General features: G+C 51.6%; 1 long non-coding RNA gene across 3 annotated transcripts in view; it reads left to right on the top strand.

Annotated features, from left to right (window-relative positions):
* LOC116873267 overlaps positions 1-27,883 on the top strand; it is a 130,653-nt gene that overhangs the window by 28,976 nt on the left and 73,794 nt on the right. For all 3 annotated transcript variants that reach the window (XR_004383764.1, XR_004383765.1, XR_004383766.1), the window contains exon 2: positions 6,641-6,734. This is a non-coding gene — a long non-coding RNA (uncharacterized LOC116873267). The remainder of the gene's footprint in view (positions 1-6,640; positions 6,735-27,883) is intronic.

Here is a 27,883-nt window from a genome sequence, read left to right as displayed (position 1 = left end):
AGAAAACCCTTAGAGAGCCAATCTTCAGGCTTTTGTGCACTTTTTAACTTTTTCTCTAATTTCGGATTCATTTTTACACAAGCCATTCGATAGTGGGATTTCTTTGCTATCCCATGTCATGGAGGCCCCCACCTAAGGAGAGCCGCACACCCAGATGACATGACTGTGTCCAGCGTGGTGATAGCCTAGGGTGCGCTCCCTCTGCCTGGCCACCCGGGAGGCTACCCCCAGGGCCTGCACCCTCCTTTGTCTGCTGTGTCTGAGGCTGTGGCCCGTTCACACAGCCCGGATGCACTGGTCCTCCTCCCAGTGTGGCCTGAGCCACCTCCTCCTGGCTTCACATCAGTGGGGGACTGTGGAGGACCCTCAGCCACAGCCTCGGCACCGAGAGAGGCTCCCTGGGAGTTCACACGGTGGCCCTGCACACCTGGGGCTCAGGACGGCCCTGACGCATGGGCCACCCTTCTGTGCATTTTCTCGGGCACCTCCAGAGCAGGCTTTTTAAAGTCTCAAGAGATGCTTCAGTAGACGCTTGAAGACCATGTTCAGAAATACTGGAGATGAACACATGCACCGAGACATCATGTTACAGTCCTCCCCGAACCTGGGTGTGCACAGTCTAGTCCGAGGGGGACTCCCGGGGCGGAGCAGAGTGCACCTGCCCACCTGCTCCGTTGTGGTGAGCTCTCCAGAAACCCGCCGTGCCTCACCGAGCACTCGGGCTGCGTCCGCATGCGGGGCCTTGGGTCCGAGCTCCGCCTGCCTCTGTCTCAACGGAGCAGCCTCCTTCTTGCTCCGTGACACGCCCTTCCTGTTGTGCTCCTGGATGTTTAGGACAAGGAGCTGGTGTCTTCTTCTTGGCTCGGCGTCCCGCCTCTCCTGCCCCAGAGTCACTGTTTCTACTCTCTCCAGGCAGAAATGACGGCTGGGTTAAATCTTCTAAATCATGGCCCTGGGGGCTTCTGGTTTCTGCCGGCTCATGTAGAGTCACGGCCTTATACCTCTCCTCGCCCTGCATCCGGGACACTGTCATCTGACCTCATAACGGGATTGAAACTCAAGTCACAAATCCCTGGTCTCATAGATGAGAGATAGATAAGCCACACCACGCTCTGCAGTGAAAACCTGGAAATAGGGCCCTTTTTTCTCTGACTTTTGGTTATTCTCACTTCTCCTGCTGCTTCTGTGCCCCGTCGCTGCTTTTGAGTTTTGCTTCTCTGAGTCTTCCTTAAAAATAGAAATTGTACGCAGCTGTATTTTTGGTTATCGGCTTTCCCTTCTCTTTCCAGACGACTTTCGCGATAGCCCTGCAAGGTGATGGGGCGGGCGTGTCGTCCCTTCTCGTTCTCCAGCTGGGAGCGGGCTGCATGGTGAGGGCCCGGCCGCGGGGAGTGGCTCAGGACCGCTTCAAACCGGGTCTCTTTGGTGGACGTGCAACCTTCCCTTTGAGCCGTTGTTCTCAACCCGGGCTTCCCATCAGGATCACCTGGGAGTGCTTTACAAATGCTGATGCCGGGGCTCACCTCAGGCCAAGGAAACCAGTCTCTGCAGGTGGATGTCGGCGTGTCGTAAACGCTCCCCAGGTGATTCTAACATGCATCCTGCGCCAAGGGCTCTGCTGTTTTCTTCCTCCCCGTCAGAGAATGAGCAGGAGGGGCAGGCTGTGTGGACGGGCGCCTGGACAGCTAAGACAATCTTGATTTTTCAGCCCGGGTTCCTAGAATAGCCTTCCAGTCGGTGTGGACATATCGTGAGTAACGAAGCTTGAATGATTCCCTTCCTTCGGTGCTATCTCAATGCCCGCATCAGCGTTGCATTTCCTGGAAATGTAGTTTCTTAATCACACGGCGGAATCAGTACACCTTAGTCGTGTGTTCACGCCGGGGTAATAAGGCATATAACGCCCTCATCTTCCGGCAGAAGGCGGCTTTGGAGGTCAGCTAGTCTAACGGCATTTAAACTCTCATTAACAAAAAACCCCTCTAAAAAAAAAAAAAAAGGAAGGAGATGAGGTACGAGCTGGGGCTCCAGGCCTCCCAGCTCTGTTCTGCCCCAGCTGGTCTCCAGGGCCATCTGTGCAGGCAGTGGTTAGGTGTGGCCTGGGGCTCTGGGGGTGTGCGGAGGCAGAGACTGTGGGAGGCAAGTCCCCCGAGGTTCTGTTTGGGCTACCAGGGACCCCAGAGCGAGTGGGGTGCTACACATCCACCCGGGCCCTGCCACCTCTTTGCCTGCCTCTGTACCAGGGTTTGCGACTGTGTGGCTGGCATCACGTGCTCGTGGGTGATGTTGTGATGGGGGGTTGCCAAGCCAGCGTCAGAACATAAATACCTTGCCTCCCGCTGGGATCCCAAACCTGACTGGGAGAGGTCTTCCCCAGGGAGCACACCTCCCCGCATGTCACGCCGTCCTCCTCCTTCCCTGCACCTCCCACCTCCACCTCCGGGGACCCTGTGGGCGGTGGGTTAGGGAGGCTCTGTCTATGCAGTGACGCAGGTGAGGTTGGGGCTTGGGGATTGCTGACTCTGTAGGAGATTAATTGGATCTACATCTGAATCTCATTTTTGCGTCCCCTCAGACAATACTAAGAAAGGCACATCATTTCTCAGATATCAAATGCTTTAAAATACCCATCGTGGGCTCAGCCCATTAGAGAGTTTTGTTCCATTCCACTCAGCTTCTGTTCCACTGGCTGTGCCCGCGAGGTCATGTGTCCCCTGCAGACCACCAGGCAGTGTCGCAAGAGGTCTGCTCCGGGCTCACGAGGAGATGTCGTCCGAGGTCACTCGGCGGTGAGCGGGCTGTTAGGGTCTTTTCTGTTGCTGCTACCGGTGTCACCACGTGCTCACACGTTTGAAGTTGTTTTGCATTCACTTTCTGCAGCCCAGGCTTTCCATGAGGTGTGTGTGGAAACTACCTGCCTTGACCTCACTATCCTGGCCCGAAGGCAGAATAATAAGCGGGCGGCACATCGCTCAGAAGGACGAGAGGGGAGGGCTCTGCTGCAACCGCGCTGGGGGTTGGGGGTACTTTGCACCTGGAAAAGACGCCGACAGATAGACGTCTACGTAGTAAGTTATGTTTATAATAAACACAAAGAAGCAAACTTTCCAACTCCTGTGCCCAAACGCTGCAGCCTGTCGGCCAGCGGGACACAGAACCTGCCTCATCCCCGCCGCGCACGGGCCCCATCACGGTGCTGTCAACTCACTTTCATTTGAGAAGCTATGAACTGGAGGATTTTCGGAGCCAGCGCTCCGGAGGCCAACCTGGGTGTCTTACACCACCTCTAGCAGGACACTGTCCACTCTGAGCATTTGCACTTGGCCCCAGTCAGATAAAAACTCCAAGTGTAGCTCATTGTGAAAGGAACCTGATCAGCGAGACTGTGGACCAGCGCTGTCCAGTGGGGATGTGACGCGAGGCACAGCATCGTGTCTGCGCTTTCCCTTTCCCAACACAGAGTAAACCAAATAAAAATAAGCAGATGAGATTAGATTTAATATTTATCTAACCTCGATTATCACACTAATAAGTAATCAATATGCATTTTGTATCTGTTTTCATAGCGCTCCCTGGTATTTTGCAGTTGTAACACGTCGCAGAAACCAGCCAACCTCCAGTGCCCGGGAGCCCCCACGGCTGGGGACAGCACAGGCGTAGGTGCGCAGAGAACATGTAACCTCTTACTAAAGTCTCCCCGAGATTTTGCTTTGTCTAGGTATATGGTGGTTTTTTTAAAAGTGGCCTCTGATTTTATTGAGGGTTTAGCCTGGGGTCCAGGAGCACATGCTGAGGAATTAGGTTGTCCTTGTCCAAATCCAGCTCTGCGGTCCACAGACTCCGTGGTCTTTAGCCTCCAGGCCTTGTTTCTGTCACCTGCAGAATCAGCGAAATCCACCTGCCTCGCTGCCAGGACTACGCACGACAGAGCACGTGCCACGTCTCTGTTTCTGTCTGTGAGTGTATCTTCCCTTCATCAGAGGATGAACCGTAGCATAGATCTCAGGAAACGAAGCCAAAGAACCTATGTAATGCTGCATCGATGTCTGTCTTGGGAAAGCTGCGGAAAGGCCTAAGCAAACACCCTGCTCTTGGACGTGCCTCTCCCTTCACCCCAGTGCGCTCCGCCCGGTGGTTAGAACCCACTTGCGGCTCAGCCTGGCATGTCAAAGCTGTTGCTCGTTGCTCCTGTCATTTCCGGGGAAAGCGTACGGCTTCTGCTCTGCTGAAAAGTGGTACATTGATGCAGAAATAACTACAACTTTGTGTTTAAAAGATAATTATTAACTGGAATATCCGTATGAATTTGAAGACCAATTCCCTAACTTACAGATAACAAAAGCTTCATCGTAGAGGCCAAAGTGTTTAATGCGTTGTGCCCACTTTACAGACTAGAAACTCTTCCAAAAGCTTTGAAATTCTGCCTTTTTCTATTCACAGGAATTAGATTATTCATATTTTTGGAGAGACTTAATAAAAAAACAAAAAAGATGGGGACGGGTCCGTGCTTGTTCCTGCTTCTTCAGATCAGGTAGCTTTGAGCATCTGCACGGACTGTAAATCCAGCGTTTCCTGTTGGAGCCAGGACGCTGGTTCTCAGGACCTTAAGGAAAAATGGGAAAGACAAGGGACCAAATGCATTCTTGTCTAGTCAGTTCTTCCCGACATTCCAAAGCCCAGCACCCCGTTTCGATACACTCGAAGTCGCGCGGACGTCTGTAGACCTACCGAGCCTTTTTAAAAAGAAAGATGATTGACTAAACACAGATTAAAGCAGCGGCAATTCCAGGTGCAACGAATGCTCGTGTCCACACACACACACACACACACACACACACGTATCCACGTCTGTCCTTACGTGACCGCATGAGCATTAATTCTATTCATTGGCCACAAACTTCTCTAAGTGGGGTGGCAGGTAGAAAGAACTCAGCAATGTGGTGTCTGACACCGATCCTGTCCTCTCGTGAGCCCCCTTCCCTCCCTGCCCTCGGGATTATGCAGCCCCCCTCCTGCCCTGCGCAGAACCATTCAGAGGAGGCAGAGAGACCGAGGCCCACCTGTGTCCTGGTTCCAGCCCCCAGGGCCAGCTCGCGTGCCCCTCAGTTGGCTGAGTCAGCATCCTGTTCAGCACGGGTGGCCTCACCTGCCCTGCGCCAGGACAGGGAGCCCTTTGGGGCCACTTGGAACCATCAGAACACTTGCTTCTGACTCACACTAGGCAAGCATGCTCTGACCCCAGTAGATACTAGAGTTAATGTCATTTTTGGTTATAAAGTAAGATCACAAGGCCTGAAATTCTCATAAGTAGCTTCTAATGGGTTCTTTGTTTTATTTTTCCCATTTATTAGAAATTGCCAGAAACTTGATATCTGTGTAACTCCTTTTAAAAGTGTGCATGGTTCATTTGATTTGGGGGGATGATCTAAAATGGTCTCCGCATTTAATAGCAATGATGGTATTCTGAAGACACCGGGAAACGTTTCTGCGTGTGAGCCAGGGCGGGGTCGCAAGGACTAAATGTCTCCTTCCAAGAGAGTGGACACCTCAGGACTGGTGTTTGAGTGGGTCTGGGACATTGGAGGAAAGTGTGCAGACGTAGACAGAATGTTGGAGTCAAAAGGAGCGGGTCGTGCATCCTGGCTGTGTGTCTCTGCATCACAGGACATCTTGAACGAGTGCAAAACGGGAACAACGTCTCCTGTCTCAGGAGTGAGATGAGATCGTGGGTCCTCAGCCTCTAGCGCGGAGCCTGGCTCTCGCGGTCAGTCAGTAACAGCAGCGACGGTCCGCACTGCTCTTAGCACACTCTGCGGTCTCGCTTCAGCCGTGCAAAGTGAGACCCTGGGCGGGCTGTGAAGACCCAGGGGGAGGGCATCCCAGGTAGAGGCACAGAATAGAAGCAAAGTTGAGAGCGTAGATTTTCATGTTTCATATTTCCTCCCACAGAACAGCTAAAATTGGAACGAGTATGGTTGGTGGTTAGAAAAAGTTGAATTAATGTTCCAGAGGAATTCTTTTCCCTTCCCTCCCGTGCCCCCACTTCTCTGAGTAAACCTAGAAAATAGGAAACGTCCGACTTCCTTCCTTCCCCAGCCGTCTTTCTTCACTCTGTTTGTTTTGATCTCGGGCTTCCCCTGTAGAATTAGTCCCCAGGTGGCCTTGGGCGAGCAACCTGGATCTGAGGTTCTCATGTGACCCCGGCTGCTGCCATATTGAAAGCTGGCGTGTTCACCTTGTGGTCCAGAACCTTCTGTGTGTGACTGTGATGATTCCTTGACAAGCCGGCGGTGTTCTGGGCCCCTGAGCTCATCTCGGACTCCCCTCCCTTTGTTGGTGGTCTTTGTACAGAGGCCGAAGCCCTGAGGACTGACCCAAGTGTCACCCACCTGACCTTGTTCTTTAATTTTTATTAAAGAGCGGACTTTCTATTTCAAAGGCACTACGGCTTTGAAGGCCGGAGCAGGGTCATGTAGCTCCAGGATGGTGCCGAGCTGCACAGCAGTGTGTGTGACGCATGTGTGCACAGTGTTCACTGGTTCAAGGAGAGCGGCCTCCGGGCAGGGAATCGCCTGTTCCCATCAGATCGCGAGACCATCTCGGCCCCACTAACCACGTCTCCTGTCCCCTCTTTGTGCAGAGACGCTCACGCGGGGGCCGAGGCCAAGGTGCACGCAGCGGCCGTCTGGACACCTGTGCGATCTGCGCCGACGTCTGAGGAGCCGTCGAGTGTGGTACGTTCATACAGACGGGCCTGGCGCTCTTGCCGGGGATGCGGGGGGCGTTACCTGAGAACAGGCATTTGGGATGTGCTGGGACCCCATGTTGAACTCGGTCCGTCGAGGCAAGGGCTGTTCTCTGCCATTATTTCTTACTGTTTTTGACATCGAGATGCTTCAGTTTTACCTTCTTGTTCAGTTGATGAAATACCATTGGTTAGAGGGGCACAGCCTTACCCTGATGAGAGCTTTGGGCGCCATCTAAGTGTCTCAGAAACGAGCCAAATAAAGCCGAGCGCATTAGCCAAAAAGCGTATTTATATGTCAACACAGTGCTTTTAAGTTCCTCATGTTTCATTCTTAATATTCGGGCGGTGCCTGAGGACTTTCAGGCGACTCTGCTGGGGTCCTTCCCTGGGGGCCTCATGGTTTCTCTGCAGACTGGTGGGTGGAGAGGAGAGCGCCAAGGAGCCCGCCCACGCCCCGCATGTGCTGGCGTTCCCTCTGTCTCCCAGAGGCAGCCTGTGGCCCACTCAGAATGTGCAGGGCAAGGGTGAAAGTTTGGAAATGTGTCATTCTTGCGAGACCATCCCCTTTCCTGCTGATGGACACATGGAGAGGCGTGTTGTCACTAATGGCGTCTCGCACGTGCCCTGAGCTCACTTCGTGTCGGCCGCCCTGTGTGGCTTCTGACTCGTCCTCCTTGTCAGTCCTCCTGTGCCCTTGGGGAGGACCTGTCCTCACCCCCTTGTGGACATGATGACAATAGGGCTGAGGCGGGGGACAGCTGATCCAGGGGACACCCGTTTCCAATGACTTACCTAGGACTGCAGCCACATGGTAACACTGTGGTGTCTTTTTTCCAAGGTCACACACCCAGACCACCATTCGTAACTCTTAGAAGATGAATCTTGAGACTCAATTTCATCAATTTTCACCCTCTTCATGAGTAGTGCAACCTTGACTAGAGGGCGTTGGAGAGCTCTGTCTGCGTCCCGTGGCCTTGAAACACACACTCAACCTTTCTAAGCCTCTGCTTTCTCTTCCAGTGTTGAGTGGGTGGGATTGAGAAGTGATAGTCTTGCAAATAAGACCAGATGAATCCCCATCAAGACCGTCAGAAACGAGCCCGTCCTTCCGGCCTGGCGCTCTCCATTCACTGCGCCGTCAATCTGTAATTGTGAGTCACACGTTTTCAAGGCCTCTCTCTAGTCTCCCTCACATTTTGGTGGCGACGTTATCAGGAACTGATGTTCTAAATGTTGTCATTCCTGCTGGCATCGAACTGCCGGGGTGCTAGAGAGAACTTTTAGTTTTAGGTTTCGCTACATAATTAGTATTTGTCCATTGTACAGAATTAGATATTCTAATGAATATCTATGTCTCTATTCCATATATAGATATAGCCGTGTCTACCTCATAAAAAGCCAAAACACTGAAAATACCAGAATTCAGTGATAACCATCATTAATATGTTGGTTCAAAATTTCTTGCAACTGTTTTCCTTGCACATGTAATTTTAAATTAAGATGGATTATACTATAATTTTGTTCTTGACCCTTTTTTTACTTTACGCATACACACCTTTCTGTATCAATAAGCACATTTTTGTAACACCATTTTCCATGGTATGTAGCATTCATTTATGGCTATGCTAAGTACATATAGATCCTTTCTTGTAATTTTGTCTGTTAGCTTTTTAAATTCTGCTTTATGAAAGAAGTTAATGGCTGATCTTGTAAACCTTTTACATTGTTAATTGTCCCCTTGACATAAGTTAGTGGTGTAACAGCGAGCTCCAAGTGTACGTACATGTTAAGGCGTTTGAGAAGGAGAGAGCTTTTAAAACACTCCTCCACCCGTCCGTCCTGTCCGGTGACGGCGGACCCTCTGCGGCTGCACACGCAGCCCGGACCCATGTTGGAGCACTCGGCCGTTCCACACACAACTTGTATGAATCTGACTTGGGAAAAGGACACTACTAGAACGAGATCTTGTTTCATATATAACCCGAATCCCAAGAGCTCATTTCCATATCCTACACTTTTGTTCTTTTGTTCCTGAATTAATTTGACACATGAAGTACCCACCGCGTGTGAGGCCCGAAGCCGGGCACTACCGGCGTGTGGGTGGCAGGACGTAGCCCTACTTCCGGGCGGGGCGGTGGAATGCACACTCGCACTGGGCACCGGACACCGTGTGAGAAACACGATAACAAACTGCTCCAGAAAACAATCTGGGGGGCGCCTGGGTGGCTCGGCCAATTAAGCATCTGACTCTTAATCCCAGCTCAGGCCTCGATCTTGGGGTTGTGAGTTCAAGCCCCATGTTGGGCTCTGTGCTGGCTGTGGAGCCCGCTTAAAAAATATATGTAAATTACCTGAAATATGTGTATGTATATGTAATCTCACATGAATATCATCTTGAGCATATGTGCAATCTCAAATACATGATTATATCCGTGTGTGTACACATACGATCTCAAGTACATGATTATATCGTGTGTGTGTACATACAATCTCAAGTACATGATTATACCGTGTATGTGTACATATAGTCTCAAGTACATGATTATACCGTGTATGTGTACACACACACATACACACACATAAAATGTCAGTGTTGACCATTTAACACAGCGACCACGATCATGCTTGACCTCTAACCCCAGTTCCAAGACCCGCAGCCATTAGGGGAAGATTGTGTCACGTCCGTTGTGCCATGCTGCAGACGGTTCTGTACCAACCCTCCGTCCCCACCCTGCCACCCCTGACGGTGAGCTTTTCCACCGCTGTCTTGACTACTACAGAAACGGACAGCCTGCCGCTCCGCGAGGTGGTCCATCCTGCTGCTGAACTGAGCACACGGTTGGCATGTGGTTCATGGTGTTCCCGAGGTGACAACAGGCACCTGTAGCTCTCAGCTCTAGCTCCTGGAGACATGCAGCAGACAGTCAACTTGATCCAGTTCAGGAATGCGGTCTAAGAGTCTGCTGTGCTGGGAACTGTTCTAGCTGTTCCTAGTTCGTATGGCAGTATTTCAAATATTTGATGGTTGCTATATTTCCCTAAGTATGCAGGTTAGAGAACTTACCATTTCCAAGGGAACAGGACTGTTACTCCTCTAAACCTGCTAAGTTTCCATAAAGCCGTAAATGTTGACCTCAGTTCTTGACCACATAGGCTAGTGGGGGAGAGTCCCCCAGCTGACCATGAAGACAGAGATGGCCCCCAGCTTAATACAGATGACCAAAGATTTTGTTCAAAAGGAAATAAAAGTCATTTGCCCCAAACTCTTGGTGGTAGTGACAGGAGAGTCTTGCTGTGGTGTGGGTATCTAGTGTAAGAGGTGACCTGACATGGAAATGGGACAGCCTAGGTGTCTGTCCCACCGCTGCCACTTTTAGCAAGCTACTTAGTCTCCCTTGCTCACCTCATCTGCAAAATGAAGGATGTGGTGACCTCTGCAGAGGCTCCAACCCCACAATTGTAGGTCAGAGTCTCATGCCTGGGGGCCTGGGCTTGGTTCATACAGCTCTGATGCCTCCGAGAGCGTGGGTGTGTTCCCGGAAGAGTTTTCACATGCGCCACAAATGTGTGGTCACAACGGAGGGCGCCTCTGTGGTGGACCTGTGGGTGGACGTGTATTAGCTGAGTTAATCTGCAAGACAGCTCTTCAAGGCGGGGAATATCGTCCCCTTTCTGTGGGGGAGAAAGCTGAGGCCGAAGTTATGTCGTGTGCAGGGGGTCAAAGCAGAGGGGCAGGGCCTGGGTGTGAGGTCCCCGAGCCCGAGCGCCTGGCGCCCATGGTACGCGCCACACCACACCCTCCAGATCGTTTCTCCTTCAGCTGCTTGTCTTGGAGATAAATACCCATGAGCCCCCAATGCGCTAATAAGCAAAAATATTCAAATGACAAAACATGTTGACCCACATGCTGTGAGCTACGCGATCCAGACGGTAAACGAGGTTGAACCGGCGACTTTGTGGTGGTTTCACTGAAGCCAAATTTGACATCACACGAGCATGAACATTACAGGCTTGAAATTCTTCTACGAAGACAAGCTTCTTAGCAGACGAGGGCTTCGAGTCTGTGAACGTGTTTGGTGTTCGTGGAGACCATCTCACTTTTTATTCTCAAGTTTTCTGGCTGTTCGCATTTAACATGTTTCCCTTCCTCCTTTCCGGATACTTGTTTCCACTAATTCTTGTGTCCATTTATCTTACGGATACATGACTTTACCACATTGAGGCTTTTGTCCTCATTTACCTCTTACTCCGTCCCAGATCGTGGGAGTGTGGCCTGCGGACAGCGCCAGCTGCCCGCTCTTCACGGTTCACGTCCTCTGATTAGCAGGAGTGACAAAAATGCCGTTGTCCGGTGTCCCGTGTCTGACAATCTGAGGGTAGAAATCAAAGCCGCATAAGTATGTTGGCAGGAGGGAAACAGAGCGAAGGCGCCCACCCGGCTGGAGAGGAATGGGCCGCGTGGAGGTGCGGCCTGCGGGTGGGAGGGCGAGCGGGCCACCACGCAGCAGGGCCGGGAGTCTGCACAAGCGTCTTCCTTCCTTCCTCCCTTCCTTCTTCCTTCTCCCCGCTCCTCCCCTCTGCTTCTTGGGTGTCGAGCGACAGAATCAGGAGACGGTACTAGAGAGACGGGTAGGAGAGAAGGCAGCATTTCGTCCGTCCTGCAGGCCCAAGTCCAACACAAGGACACACTGTTCAACCCTCCTAACCCGCGAGCCTTAGAACACAGGGAGTTCTGTCCTCTGCACCTGGACCAGAAGCCTGTTGCGGACCCTGCAGTCCCAGCAGTGCCCCGCTGTCCCACACTAAACAGTCACATGTGACCCGAGACCCGCTCGGGAGGTTCCGCTCGTACCGTGAGGGTCGTTTGTAAGTGGTTGGTGTGAAGGACGGCAGTGAGGTGGTCCAGAGCTGCCGTCTCCGGTGACAGCACAGTCACAGTGATGCAGGGGCGGAGGGGGTGGGGTGCAGAGGTGGCCTTGAGGGGCTTGAGTCCTGAGGCTGGGCAAAGGGGCGTCACAGGGTGCCGGAGCGGACCTGGGCTGTGGGCTGATTGGGATAAGAGCAGGAGGGGCATCCTCCGGCATTGGGAAGGTCCTACGTGGTGTGTGTCTTCCATGCATGGGGCGTGGCTCTCTGGGTGTCAGTGACACTGTTCCCTTAAATTTCCTCCATCATCTTTGTGTCTCTTTTAACATGAAGCACAAAGCCCTAAATCCAGCGAGAAAAAGCGTATTTCATCTGACTGAAGATTGGGACCTCAGACATTAGAATTTAAAACATCAACTACCTGCACCATTTAGAACATCAGCTACACCATGTTAAGGAACTACTTTCTTCGGTATGTGAACGACATCACGACGTTGCTTAAAAAGCTTTTATGTCTTAGAAATCCAGGAGGGCACGTGATGTGATGAGCACTAGGGGTTATACACAACTAACGAGTCATTGAACATTACATCAAGAACTAATGATGATCTATATGCTGACTAACTGAGCATAATACAAATTAATTAATTAAAGAAAGGCGTTCTGAAACATTTCTAGATAAGATTATATGGTTTCTGGAATTTCCTTCAGAATAATGTAGAAATAGTTGCTGGACGGCCGTATCGCTGAAGATGTAAGTAGTCGGTATGTAGGGTTATTATGGTCTCCTTCCTACTTTTGTAGTTAAAGTTTCCCCAGTAAACCGTACAGGTGAGTGGGAAGTTGGAGGCCTTGCTGATGACAGAGGCGTCCTCTCCAGCGGGCAGGGAGTAACGCCAGCTTCTTCCTGTCAGCTGGGGGTGAATTTCCTCTTCACGCTTCTTTTCTCACCTGGAAAACATGGGTGATAACGGTCTGGACCTTGCAGGGCTGCTGGGGCAAGTGTGTGTGTCCTTCCATGTAACACGTCACCTGTGAGCCTCCGTGAGTGCCTTGTGCCCAGCAGAACGCCCAGGAATGGTTGTGGTCAGTGCCCATGGGGGTGGGACCTGTGTGTGTGTCCTCCACTGGGAATCTGTCCTATTGGCAGGTGCTGTGAGAAAAAGCCCTCAATTTTATACAAAAAACACTTCAGAATTAATAGTTAACTTTTAGATTTTAAAATCAAAGACAGATTGATTTAATAATTAGTGACTTTTCTGTGACTAGCACCTTTGAATATATTTCTAAAGGTGTTTAAAGAAATGATATAAAAATGGGCTTTTAAACTTGCTGGGAATATATTATGATTTTTTTTTTCCTTCAAAGGATAGTTTAATCAATTGGACAGTTTAGCTACAACACTGACTATACCTTGAACATTTTTCATGTTTTTTTTTTCTTTCTGCACTGCTCTGTTTCCCCATGTTCCTTGAGCTCTAACTCATAGCTGTTCTAGAAGAGGAATTGTGTTGGGGGGTTGGACAACTGTCTTTGAAGGAACCCACTTCTGCGGTAAACAAAGTAAAGTTTCCCAAAACATGAAAGTGCACATAAGAGGGAGCTCCGTGGTTGTCTCCATTCTTGCTGTCTCCCCTCAGAATGTGGTCTGTGTTTTCTTCCCCTCCAGGCTGGGTCTCCGTGTGGGTCTCTTCATTTCAGTTATGTCACTAGTTGAACAAAAAGTGATTTCTACCAGCCTCAAGTTTGAGCAACAGGTTTGACCAGGTGAGGAGGGATGACAACACGGGCAAAGATGAAACCTTCTGGAAAGTTAGTCAGGAAGTAGCAGGTGAGACAGGGAGCGCTTGGTGCCACCAATGCGTGCAGTGAGAGCTGGAGGGACGGTGCTCATTGTGAAGCCCGGAGCCGGGAGTGTCTCTTGGACAGCATGGATTACATAACTGCCACATAATAGGGAGAAAAGAAACAGTCATGCACAGGTGAAAACAAGGGAGAATGTGAAACATAGATAGTGTCGTTTGCACACACACGTGGGGAGGATGAGATTCTGTGTGTGGTCACTCCCACTCTGCCTTCACCAGCTTCTCCATGGCTCGTTGGCTCATAGTGGGATACAGAGCAGGAGGGTGTCGGGATGACCACGGGGCACAGAAACCAGCAACACAAAAACCACTTGTGCCATGTCCTTGTTCCTTTGTGTCCTCTGGTTGCCTGGTCTTACATTGGTGATGTCATCTCCCTGTATTTGGAAAGGACTTTTTACATCAATGGACACAACTGAAAAATCCCCAAAACTGCCTGATTTGTATCCTCTTAAGTTACATAATTCTGGTTAGAGGAACAGAGAACACTCAGCCACCGATAACCTATGCTTTAACTAAACTAGGGTGATACGGGCTTCGTTAGTCCTCAGTCTATCAGAGTGGATGTGATTAGCAGGTGTCCATGGGGTCTGGGCTCTGTCCCACAGGAAGTTGCCATGAGGACATGGCACAGTGTGTGCCCTGCTTAAGATCATGGTCCCTGTGGCTTATTGGCACAATGGTTGAATTTTCCTAACTTCAATTATGCACAAACCTTGATGAATAGAAATGCTCATTACCTTCCCTAGACCCTGAGCACCTCTGTTGAGTCAGACACTGCTGTGTGGAAGGCACAGGTCTTTGGGTGTCCACACTCCTCCAACAGACAGATGAGTGAAACACAGCCTGGGCTAAGCCACAGTAGGGACACAGGGTGTCAGGTGGAGGGGAGATCAGCAGGGGAGGGTGGAATCAGTGCATTCAAGAATGGCACTGGGGAGCAAGGAGGGGTGTTCCAAAGCAGAGGAGCGGCGGGGACTTCCTCCTTACTGGGGAACGAGGGAAGTGCAGCGCAACGGTGTGGAGAGCATGCAGAGCGACAGGTGGCCTGTGGGTAGGAAGGACATCATCCCATCCCAAATCGTTTCACATTTATCTGACACGCAGCAGAGAAGGGCGTTCAGTGCACAAGTAGAGAATATTCGAGATACACTTGAAATAAGGAGGAGAGAGTGTCTGGATCACAGCGACAAGGTGGAGGAGGCCTCCCAGAGCAGCATTTGTGTTTCTGTGATGCCAGAATGCTCTAGCATGAAGCACAATGGTCAGCGTCCGAGCTCATGCCTGGTGGCTCTATGGCCTGAGGGAAACGACCCACCCACCGCGGGCTTTGTGTTCTCATCCAAATAGCTGGACATGTGTCCCTAGTGCCCACGATGCTTGGAGCTTCACACGAGTGGAAAATCAGCACCCTAGGACCAGAGGCAGCCCACAGTGTTGAAGCCAGAGAATGCAGAACAGAATTGAAAGAAATTGACTGTATTCTCTTTAGGTCAGATCAACCCTTCGAGATGAAATTACTGCACAATACGCTCCATCTGCTTGATTTTCTCAAGCAGAGAGTCAGCTTCACATCTCTGCTATGAGGCGTGCGCACACACAGGCAGGCACACATGCACACTGTGCGTGTACACACGAGCACACACAACCCACACATGTGCACACATGCACATCTACATGTGTCTGCATGTGCATGTGTGTGCATGTACACATGACTTAAATGCACACACATGTGTGCAACTCACATGCATGTGGATGTGCATAAACGTCACATGTCCATGCACACTCATGCACATGCACACGTGTGCATTGTGTGTGCAGGTGTGCTATACGGTGTGCACATGCATGTGTTCCACGTGATCATGCAAACACTCAATAACACGTGTGTTGTGTGTGCACGTGGTGTATGTGTGCACGCACGCACAACACGTGCGTGTGTGTACACACACGTGTGTCTTATGGATATAGGTGTGCACATGTGCACTGTGTACACATCACATGCTTGTGTTTCCTCATGCACACATACATACATACATTATTTGTGTGCATGTTCACATGTACACACACATACACACACAGATACATAGCACATATCACACACACACATGCAAAACTTTTGGTTCCCTTTGCAAACATAGTTCCCCAGCAGAACCCCAGTCACCCCTTCTGGCACAGCTCAAAGGTACACACACGGCTTTGCCTGCCCTCCACTGCACTCCAGACACTGTCACCCCCATGCCAGAGCACCCCTGCCTGTGGCTCCCTAGCAGTGCCCCCTCCTGCTCCCACTAGCACCCTGACCTTGCTGTTGCATGACCATCAGCTGTCCTGGTTTGGCCTTCACAGCATAGAGCAGGGTCATGGCTCTCCATGTGCAGTCCCAGGGCTCTGATGGAATGACCCCAGACCCAGTCTAGGGCTCTGGCATGACTCTGCTCGTGAGCATCCTGGGCGGGACTCTCACACCTGAAGACATGTCCGTTCTTTCTCTGAACCATGCACTCAGAGTTCCTTAGGCGTTCCGGTGACCATCCCTGTCAGGAGCCTGTTCACGTGTGCCAAGTGACGCTGCGAAGACGTCCTGTACTGCAGGTGTGTAGCCAGCGCTCATACAAGCGTTTATTTGAAAAAACGCTTTAATCACACTAGACCTTTCTCAGACTCAGAAATTACTTTAGGAAAAAGCCCAAATCTCCCAGCACATGAACACTCACAATCTGGGATTACTGAAAATAGAAGTTTAGGGTTTTCACATTCAAAGAATAATTAAGAATGTCCCTTTCCCTGATTATCCTAAAATTTTTTGGAAGAAACTTTATGTTATAAATAAATTACATTTGAACACTCTCAATGCATGAGTTTTCCCTCCTCCCTCCCTCTATCCCTCCTTCCTCCCCTCTCTTTTTGTACGAATGTATGATACATTTATCATTCCTCTATACACATTTCATCATTATTTGATTTATGTCCTGAGAGGTCGTGTTATTGCATTTTTTTATTTTAATGAAGACAAAAGAGTTAAAATTCCAGAAGAGGACGGATATTAATTTCCATAATGGATAATTACAGAATTATCCGTATTTATTTATTATTAATAAGGATGTTAATTCCAGTAATGTCCTTGTGGGTGGACAGAAAGCAACGCTTGTATGTGACTCCCTCACCCGAGGTTCCCAGGGCAGAAACAGCGACGTCTTTCCCGGCGTTTTTTCTTCTTATGACCCAGTTCCTCCGTAATGATCTTTCAAACTTGCAGCAAACTAGAGTTCGTGGCTTCTGCTCCTGCTTCTGCTGTTTGGGCTGCCGTGAGCTCGGAGGGCTGTGGGACGGTGTGTGTGCTGTGGGCCGACCACGGCCTGCCTCCCGCCAGAGACTGGCTCTGGGTCTGATGTGCCAGGAAAAAGCCCGGTTCCTAGAAGGACTACTTTCTGGGGAGATGGAAACCTCTACGGATAAAAAATTTAGTCTTTCTGACAAGATAGATTCAAAAAGCTACAAAACAAAACAAAACAAAAAAACACCAAATCCTGTAGGAATATAACAGGTTTGGGAAGGTCTCTTTCCCTTTGCACACACACGCTGTCCTCCCTGGCCCAGCTTCTATTTCTCAGTCACCATCGTCACACGTCTTCCGATCCTTACACAAACCCCTTCTTAGTTTGTTCCTTTCCCGTAGAGCTGAGGTTTCCTGAGCGACCGGACGTTTTTAACTTCATGTTCCTGGAGAAGGCCGTGGGGTGAGGACAGGCAGGAAGGTCCTGGTGTCCCCAGGAGGAGCGACTTCGGATTCTGGGACAGGGACAGAGAGAGGTGATGGCGGCCCCGGCAAAGGCGCAGCTAGCAGCACGGGGGTCGAACGTGCGGCCGCGGAAGCATGTGGCCGAGGAAAGGGAAGAACGTGCACAGAGGGAGGGGTCTGCCAGGTGGGCGTGAGGCACTGCCTGGGTGGCCTAAATGGTGAGAGCCGGGAGGAGGGCAGGACCCGCCGAGTTCAGCGTGGCCCTGCGCACCGCAGACGCAGGAGTGCGGGAAGCACGAGTTGTGAAGAGGCTCTTGTGTTCACCCTGGGAAAGACCTGGAGCTTCAGTACCTCCCTGTGAGGACAGGACCCACCCAGTTACAAAATAGGACCGCATGTCCTCCCGGAATTAAGAGGTTGAGACCTTTACCCGCAAATGTGAGTGTTTGGAGGTAGGGCCTTTAGAAGGTCATTAAGTTCAAATGAGGTCAAGAGTGGTGTGATCCTCTAGGGCCCGTGTCTTCGCGAGGAGAGGACACCCCAGTGGTTGCTCTCTCTGCGCTTGGAGGAAAGACCAAGTGAGGGCCCATGCAGAAGGCAGTGATCTCCCGGCCAGGTGGACAGGTCTTACCAGAAACCAGAGGCGCCCGCACCTCACTCCCAGACGTCCAGCCTCCGGGCTGGGGAGAAAATAAGTCTGTGTTGTTTCAGCTGCACGGCCCGTGGTGTCTTGCTATGGCAGCTGATCCCACGGATACAACAACTTCACAAGTGCCACCGCTCAGGAAAGAGTGTGGTCGCGGACCGTGGCTGGCTTCTCCAGAGCAGATTAAGACAATTCCTCCTCTGAAAATCTACAGTGATGAGAAGCGTGAATTCCTAAATATTCCTAATAATATTATGTGACCTTCATGCACTGATTTTTTTTAAGTGGGCTGGGGAGTATTTTGATTAATCAAATTCTTATGTCCTGTCATTGCTAACGTGTGCAAAACTTGTTTTACAAATGCAAGACGCTTTCTCTCATTAACCAGAATAAATAAGTCGAGAGTGCCCAGGGCACGTCTGTCCTCGAGTGGGTATTCTTGGTCTGCATTGGTACCTGTTTGGGGTTCACCAAAGCTCTAATTTAAAAATCCACATTCTAAGTACTGTGTTCACTTGTGACCTGACCAGAATGTAGAAGCAAAATAAAACAAAAATGGTCCCTGTCAATCCCTTGTTATGTGTCAGAACTCTTCACACGGCATATATTGCATTGGTGGTGATTATGTGCAAGCACATACACATACGGACACACACACAAGCACACACACAGCATATGCACAAGCACACACACAGGTACACACACAAGCACACACACACAGAGGCACACACACAGGTACACACAGAGGTACACACAGGCACATACACAGGTGTGCACATAAGCACACACAGGTACACACACAGGCCCATAAACAGGTGTACAAACAAGCCCCACACACGTGCATTCACAGGTGCACATGCACAGGTACACACAGGCATGTGCACAAGCACACACAAATGCACACGGGTATGTGTAAGCATACATACAAGCACACACAGGTGCACACAGGCATGCGCACAGGTGCACACACAGGTACATACAAACACATACACAGGCATGGGATCTCAAGGGTGGGAAGGCTTCTGTCCAGGCTCCTCCCTATCCTGCCATGTCTGCATCACCCTCACCGTGCAGAGGAAGGAGAGTGATAACCACAGAGTGCAAGGTGTTGGTGACGTATTCATGTATTCTGACATAATAAAAACAGTTAAGTGACCAGGAGGAAAGAAAAATGAATGAGGGGCAAGCTTCAGCGAATTTTAAAAAGAGGACAGCGTATTAGTACAACCCCTGCGTGCCGTCTCTGCACCTCTGAGCTGGCCGGCAGGTACAGGCGATGTGCTGTGACTGAACTCAGCCAGACTTCAGGGCATCCAGAGACCAGGCTCTATTTTCTTCATTAAGTGCTTTTGCTTCATTGTATATTGTCCATAATGTTCTTTTATTGCTCTTTCATCCCTAAAGAACGCCTGTGCACCGTGAGGGCCAGTTGGGGAGATGGGTCGTAGTCTTCCTCTGCTTGTTTGTCATCATTTTTGGGCCAACCTCGTGTGTGAAGGATCCATGTCTTCAGTGCCAGGGTTTTCCCTCTCTCTGTATTCCAGCCTGTGCCCGGCATGGAGCGAGGACTCAGAAATGTATACCAAAGGGCATGAGGAAGTGTATGTGGAGATATAAGGTACCACGTTAGTACCTGAGGAATTTGATGAGGCAGATATGGGAGGCTCTCGGTTATTGCTGTCTGTACATGCAGATTTCCAATGTGTATATGTGTGTGTATAGGCACGATTCCTGATATGAGACTGATATGTGTACAGACGTGATTCCCAATATCAGTCTGGAGGTGTGCATACAAGACATGATACTCTGTGTTAAACCAAATGCGTGTGCACACGTGCTTCCCAGGGTTAGTCTGAACATGCGCAGACATGATTCCTGAAGGTCCACAGAATGCGTGCACCGACGGGATTCCCGGTGTTGGGCTGAATGTGTGCGGAGACGGGATTCCGATACTAGACTGAAAGCTGTAAGTGTCTCTGGAGGGACTGATACGGACTGTGAGCCTGGCGGGGAGTGAGAGATCATTCTGGCCGGGAGAATCTGAGGACAAGTTCACACAAATGGGCCAGCTGAGGCTCCGCCCTCCAGGCTGGAGGAAGGACATTGAGGCTGAAGGGCTGCTGAGTGTTGTGAGGGTTGGAGCGTGCCGGGAGCCGCAGCCTCGTTCCCTTTGCCGGGACGCAGGGGCGGGAAGGAAGGGGCGAGCTGACGGGTGTGCAGGTCAGCGGGCTGAGAGCTCAGGGCTCCTGGCAAAGTTGGGGGAGGAGTCGCCGTGAACAGCGCAGGGGGGACCGGGGTTACTGAGGAGAGGTGCCACGTGGTGGCGATTGGCTTTGCGGAGGTCGGTCTGTCGGATCTCCGCCCAGCTCACGGGCAGCAGCATCTAGAGATCATAGAACAGGGAAGGACAGAAGGACAGAAGGAAAGGACGGCAACAGAAGGGACCCGCGCCTGCCTGGACAGAAAGCATGCACACCCGTGAGCACAGGCGGTCTCCACGGCTGCTCAGAGACGGGACGTTTGTCCTGTTGTGTAGGAGAGAGAGAAGGAGACACGCTGCAGGCTTGCCCCCCAGAGAGTGGTCCACGTCCCAGGCCCCCCACTTCGGAAGTGTGCAGAGCCGGGATTCACCTTCAGAAGAATCCGCGGCCACTTGGTGCCAGTGTTACATGCAAGTGCTGGCCACGTTTCTGGAAGTTCTTTCTCATTGTATTTTCTAAAATAATAGGTCTAAAATAACTGATTTGGAGGCTTTTCTTTAAAAAAAAAAATCTCTTTGTTCAACTACGGATAGTTTTGGAAACCCTGAATGACGATCCTTGGGGGGATCACATGGCCGGGCACGGTGGAGCTAGGGCAGGTCACTGAGCCATGGGTCTCCACGGCCATGAGAGACCACACCGCGAGGACGGCTAACCCGCCTTCCCTGTGCTTCCCAAGACGCGTGGTGACAGAGCAGCGGCCTGCCCTGGGGCGAACCAAGAAGGAGCTCATCCAAGTGGCATTGCCGTTTGTCTTGTGCCTGGTTTATTTTGTTTCTTTTCCTCTTCCCTACAGATTTATCTGCATAATTATATTGTACTTAGACTAATAATTAAGTGAGTGTGAATTCCCTACACATATAAGGCCTGATTTTGTGGCAGAGGAATTCTTACGCTGTTGTGAAGGGAAGCCGGCCCGAGATCGCCCGCTGCCACGGGTTATTTCTGAGGCCGACGCACGTCGGTAAGAGAAGACGGTTGTGCAGTGGCAATCAGTGAAGAAGAGAACTCCTCTTCTGGGTTCTCTGGCACGGCTTCCCAAGTGAACTTGACTGCCATCCATTTCCATTCCAGAATTTTGTTATTCACCGTAATGGTTCCTAAACCTTTTTTTCTAATTGTCTAGTGTTAGGAATAACCACTGATTTTTGTTATACATCTGGCTGTTTTTTCAAGGTAAGAAATTCATGGACAATTTTCATAGGCTCTAAATGTAGAAAACTGGGCCTTAAAATAGCATTTTCTGCTTGGATCAGAGGTGTTCCCCACCCGCACTCCCGGCTCCTTCTCCCCTGTCTGCTACCGTCCGCGCAGGCTCATGGCTCCCCATTCCCAGCTGTCTCCCAGAGCACCTTCTACTACCTTGCTGGCTCTTTGCGCTAAAGTGTATGAGAATTAAATGTCTGTATTTTGGAGGTGTACTTTTTTCCATACTTTGATCATTACCTTTCCTTTCTAGTTAGAAAAGACAGAGAAATTGATTATTTGGAGTTCGGAAAATAAAATGCTTCCATCCAAAGTAGGCATATGCATGAATCCAATGTATAAGGCTTTTGGGAAATTGAAAAATGACCTCATTTTAACTCTATATTTTATAAATCTATTTCTAACGATTTGGAATTCCCAGCATGATCCCCCAAATCTCACCCTTTATTAATATTAACTACACGGACTAAATCTTAAATGAACTTCCAAGTCCTACATTCAGAGCACATGTTGGACTCTTGGGCTTCCCAGGGAGTGTGTGGTGTGGAGGTCCAGGGGCTTCCAAAGCCTCAGGCCTCGTCCTCCCCTTGTCTGGATACTTGCTGTAAGGTGGGGTCTGCCTACCATCACCTCCCATCTTCAGCTGAATTTCAGTCCCTGTCTGTAGCTTCTGGAGCGGCAGACGCCCTAGTTACCCCTTTGCAGGATTCTCCTGGAAAGGTGCCGGCTGGACTCCCGAGCCCAGCGTAGCCCACCCGTGTGGGGCTGCGTCTCCTCTTCCCGCCGGTCCGTGCAGACCACAGGATTGCCTTGGTCTCCCTGTACCCTTCCTGGAGATGCCTTTACAGAATGCTGGTGCCTTTCTCTGGGGAGGTTTTCTTCTTCTCTCCCTAGCCAGCTCCTGCTCACAAGACGGTCCTGCTACACCTGCCTCTTGCACGGCTTCCAATTTTCCTCCTCAAACAGAATGTGAGGCAGGCGCTTTGAGTCATTCATGTGGGTTCAGACCCCGTCTGCCCTCTGCCTGTTCCGAGGCCTTGGGAACTCACTTAACCTCTCTGAGTTTCAATTCCCCATCTTGAATGATGGAAATGACAAATTGTCTGAGGGCCGCGCACCTAGCTAGCGCACCTGCACTCGGTGAGGGCGGCCATGGGAGGGAGCAGCCGCTGGGAGAGCTACCATCATGGGTGTTGCTCCCAAATTCATGTTTCAGTGAACTGCCCCATGGGCAGCAGCCGTCCCTGGGTGGTCACCGATCCTGACACCTGTCCTTTGTTGCCTTTCTTGGTTCACGGCGTCCTCACCCCCCTTGAGTTACTCTCCTTCACTGTGGGTAGGACAACGTCTTTCCTGTCCTTAAGGCTCTTCCTAGACCACGTTATTGTCCCCAGCGGTGGTCCTGGTCTCTCCTTCTTGAGATCCCACCCTGTCCCCACTGTCCCTTCTGCACAACCCTGAGGGTCATGGAGGGCTGAGCCACAGAACCTGCAGATGCATGGCCGTAGTTCTGTGTCCGACCTCTTGCCTGCCCCACTCCCCTGTCACTCTCCAGTGCCTCTAGTGTGGCGCCCTTGGGGCTTCCAGATGTAGCTCAGCAAAGCCTGGTGGGTCCTTTCTGCCCAGCTGGCTTGAAGCTTGAGGTCTTATGTGAAACCACCTGGAGCTCCCAGTGGAGATGCTTTTGGCTTTCTGTTGTACCCGGGGGTGTGGAATATTCCCAGGGGCAGACGTGCCGTCGCTCAGAGGAAGTGCAGACAGCAAAACCAAGGAGATGTGAGTGTCAAGCCTTGCTCTGCCGCGGGTTAGCTCTGCGGGTTCCGTCGGGCCTGTGACTTCACGGAACATCCCTTTAATCATCCACGGAAGGGGCGCAGCATCAGTGCATCTCCTGGGAGCTGTGGGGGTGGTTGTAGACCCCACTTGCAGTGCTCCTGCAGGTGCCCCCGAGCGGGAGGGCTGTGGAGGGTGGTGCGGAGCAGCGTGACGCTCCAGCGAGCCCCAGCAAGGCCGAGCTAGGAGCTGAGCCCACACGTCGAACGCCCCAGGAGCCGGACCCTCACCCAAGCCCTCCCACACCTGCGTGTGGACCATCCCAGGGCATCAACAGAAAAGCGCCTTCAACCCTTCACCCCTCCGCCACGGCCCCGCTGCCACGGTCGAGAGCCGAGCGCATCGCGCTCTACGCACCATGAGTGGCCCCTCCGGTCTTCGCCGGCATCCGGTGCCTACCACGCCCCGTGAGATGCGTGGCCCTGTGGTCAGCGCCTCACAGAGAAGGAAGCCCCGCTGTGGTCGGCGGGTCCACTCCTGGTCATTCAGCAGCACGGGGCTCTCCAGAAGCACGAGCTCCCTCAGATGCTGCTCCTGGTCCACGGGACCAGGAGTCACGCGGGGCCCCGGTCTGGCGTCGTGAGCAAAACCACTGAGGCCTCACAGACCCCACTGTGTATATCGCTGTGCGATAACCTGTTGTGCACAACGTTCTGTGGTGACCAGCACCGGGTGCGTCCCTTGAGCCCAAGGACTTTGTAATGCACCCACGTAACAAAAGCTCCTGCACGTTGAATTCTCTGCCAGACAAAGCTCTCAGTGCTTCCCCTCCATAATCTCATTTCCCACTAATGGCAACTTTAAAAGTTAGAAGCCATTGTCTCATTTTCAAATAAAAAAAATTAGTAGAGACAGCAGGGATTTGGACCCCAGTCTGCCTGCCTCCCCAATTCATGCTTCTATTTTCTCTTTTTCTCATCTCTGTCTCCTTTAGCATTTGGTCTAGTATCTTGCACACCAGAAATGGCTAAAAACACGATGGGACTGTTGATCTGGGTCCACTGGGCTCTGCCGCGTGTAATTCTCAGTGTTCTCGCCAAGGAGCGTCAAGTTCCTCTGGATACTCCTGACTCCCTGCAGCCCCGGTCGCAGCACGGACCCCTCGGTGGCCTGTCGGGCCTGACCTCACACTCCATCCACCTGCCCCCTGCACATTTACGGGAGAGGCTATTCCCAGTGCACGCTGGACACAGCCCTGCAGGGAAATGAGTGCATCACCTTGCGGCGTCTGGTCCGGGTGGCGGGAATCTGGGAGGAAGGCCATTGAAATCAGCCCTGGCGGAGGTGATGCACTCTTGTCTCCTTGGCTGATTACTGTTACGGGTTACGTGAGCCCTGGGCTGTGGCCGGATGTTTTCAGCATTTCTCTGTCTGTAAAGCAACATACAAATGATGGCTGGTGAACGTGAGGGTCACTGCGGGTTTGGGAGGAAGGTGGAGGGGTGTTCTCTGGTGTTTCTGCTGATGTCATGGGACGCCGTGTGGATATGAGTACGAGAAAAACCATCAGACACAGGGATGTGCCTTCAGGCCATGCAGAGGTCGTTGGCAGGACAGACACGGGGTCTCCACACCAGATCACCAAGCGCACAGTCCACGACGGTCAGGTGGGCGTGGGTCCAGGGTCCGGGGCAGAGAATGCGCACGCACAGTGCCGGAAGTCTACAGATGGAGCCCGGGTGTGGCCTGGGAACAGGGTGGCTCCTGAGCCAGTGGGGGCTGGGTTCAAATTCTGGCCCTACTACTGACTAGCAGGGGTTCCTGGCCGACGAGTCTACCCTCCCAAGACCCGTGTTTTCTACGAAGCAATGATAGAAGATTCACATCATAAAACTATTGCAAGGATTCTATCCCACGGGGCACACGGGACAAAGGGCCTGTGTGTGACATGACAGGTATGGCCGCTAGGACCGCACCTCCCGGGGCTTCCTACAGGTCAGGAGCACCAAGGCCTCTGGCAGACGTGGTCGTGAGCAAAATGCTAATTAGCGTCAGCATCGAATCAAAAGGTGGACGGGTCTCTCCAGTGCTCCCTGCCAGGGCTGTGGGCTGGGAGCTGCCCTGGGCTCACTGTGGCCATGTCAGAGGGGGAAAGGGGTGTGGCTGGTGCTGCAGATCCCGGCTGGGGGCATCCTGTCCCGCACACCCAGCGGGTCTTCATGTCTGTGCACAGAGAGAGTTTTAGAAACAGAGTTCTCGCCACACGCAAACGTCCGCCTGCCCCGTGCGCTCTCTGCATTTACCTCCTGCACCCGCGGGGGCTCCTGACGTGGTCAGGGACTTGCGGGCCCGGATCTGCGGTGCGCACTGTCCTGCCCGCCCGGGAGGTCTGCACCAGTGCCCGGTGCGCGCTCCCGGCCGGCGCTCAGGCCAGTTACACTCGGCTTTCTATCCATTTTCAAAGTGCATTATTTTTTTAAATAGTGAAAGCCCTAATTAGCTAATTTGCCTAAAAAAGGAGTCACATTCAGGCATTTAGGCAACTACCCTCCCCACAGGCAGTGACAGTTCTCATTTAAAATTATTAATTTCAATGTGGTTTATATTTGAAAAATTCACTTCTGTTTTTCATCCTGCCTTTGGAGACAAAAACAATTTTATTTACTTTGTGCTATTTTTTCTTGGTTGAAGAACTAGATTATAACCTCTGATATGTGCCCGGCAGCGGCCACCGGCGTGGGCTTGGGGGTCCTCCCGGCTCAGTGAGGGTAAGAGAGCTCCGTGCGCCGCGCGGCCTGCGGAGGAAGGGTGGTGCGCGTTGTTTGAAGGGTCTTTAGTCGGATTCTGGCAGAAATGGTTTGGTCATTTGCTTTGCGAGAAAAATTCAATTCAGCAGCAAAGACAATCGGACCAAAGATTACAGTTGCAGCTATCATAATTAATTGTGGAAAAGTTTTAAATGGCAGGATATTAAACCAAATTAGAAAACTTATGAAGATTTTCAGTCGGTTAGAGGATGTGGGAAATACGTGACCTACTGGGGTCATTCATTCACTGTGATGCCCCAGGAACCTCCCTCCCTCCATTCCTTCCTTCTTTCTTCTTTCTTCCTTCCTTTTCCCACAAAATCTTATTCCATGCCTTTGCGTCGCACACCTACCCGGATGTCAGGATTTGATAGTGAAACAGAATGACAGAACAGGAGAACAGGGTGCCCTCGACCTTCTGCTGCGGGGGCGCAGGGTGGCCCAGCCCTGCCTCTGGATCAGAGAATCACGCCGCTCCGCGCTGAGCTCCCTCATTTACCCTGTAGCCGTGTTGCTCAAAACCACGCTTGAAGGAGACAGATATCGGCTGGGACATCAGTCAGTGTATTTGAATTTTACGTCATTCCAATTTGTTTCCATGTGAGCTTTTTTTCTAATTTATTTTTTTCCTTGGAGGAATGAAGGCTGTTCTCCGTGCATGTTTTCCTTTCTGACCGGTTCCAGGGAGGATCATGGCAGCATCTGGCATGACTTTCCCTAGTCGGCGTCTGTCAGTCCCGTCCTGCCCGAGCATGCCCGAATCCAGCCCCTCCTGACACGCTGGTGGCTTAAATATCCCTGCGAGTCTGTTATTTTTACCGTAGGAGCCGGGCCGGCCTCTGCACACGTCTCCTGCTTCCTGACTTTTGGCTGCTTCTGTCGCGCACGGACGTGGAGCCTGTCCGCTGTCTGCCTCGTGGCCACGTGGGAGACCCCGCGGGCCACGCCCCAGCGCCTGCGGTCCTGGAGGCTGACTGTGGGGACAGTGCCAGTCCCAGCCTCCCTGGCAGAGAGGACTGCCATGCCTGTTATGTCGTGTCTTTGTTCTAGTCAAATGGCTTTGTTTCTGCTTGACATTAGGAGATGGCGAGTTACATCACCCACTCGTGGTATCCCTTGACATTTCTGAGGGCGCTAAAAGGCTACCATCAGGTTTACAATGAAAATAAAATAATCTAAAGAAATACGAGTAGGTACACGAGAAATAAGCTTTCTGTTTGGACTTGATCATTTCCAAGCTCAGCGAAATGGGAAGACATTGCACAGAGCCATGTTCTAAAAACAGAAACAAAACAACAGTTGGAGACCCTGTGGGAGACATGTTTTGGAAAAACCGAAAAAGAAAAAAGGTGAAAAAACATCTGGGAGGAAGGGCAGTGGCGGCAGCAGGTGCAGCGGGCCGTGTCAGCCGCCTCTCCGGGCCCCGGGCTGGGATGTGGGGCCCGCGTGCAGGGAGCCAAGAGCCCGAGGGCGTCTTACAGTAACAGTCTGGAGCTCAGAAGGCAGGTTGTGAGGAGATGTGAGGGAAGGTCTCCTGGGAGCAGAGAGCACAGTCCCCAGGGACACGGAGGAGCCTCGTTGCCCCACAGGAGGTCAGAGGGACATAAGAAGACAGAAGCAACACTGGCTCCGGCAGACGGTCTGTCTGTCTGCCGGTGCTCATGCCCCCGCCACCGGAAACGCTTCTGCACTGCACATGCCCTGCCACGACGGGGACGGAGACCTAGAGACGGGCCTGTCAGGGAGTCTAAACACATGACCGTTTGGGTTTAATGTCAGAGACAGTGATTCAGACAAAAATGATTCCACAGTAAATTGAGCTTCTGTAAGATAATGGGAAGCAAGGAGGGAGAGAAGGAAGGAGGGAGGGAGAGAAGGAAGGAGGGAGGGAGGGAGAGAAGGAGGGAAGGAGGGAGAGAAGGAGGGAAGGAGGGAGGGAGGGAGAGAAGGAAGGAGGGAGGGAGGGAGGGAG

Source organism: Lontra canadensis, unplaced genomic scaffold, assembly GCF_010015895.1.
Source record: "Lontra canadensis isolate GAN:19392208 unplaced genomic scaffold, GSC_riverotter_1.0 scaffold32, whole genome shotgun sequence".
NCBI lineage: Eukaryota > Metazoa > Chordata > Mammalia > Carnivora > Mustelidae > Lontra > Lontra canadensis.
Note: the sequence above shows the minus strand (reverse complement) of the source record. Positions and strands in the feature narration are given on the sequence as shown.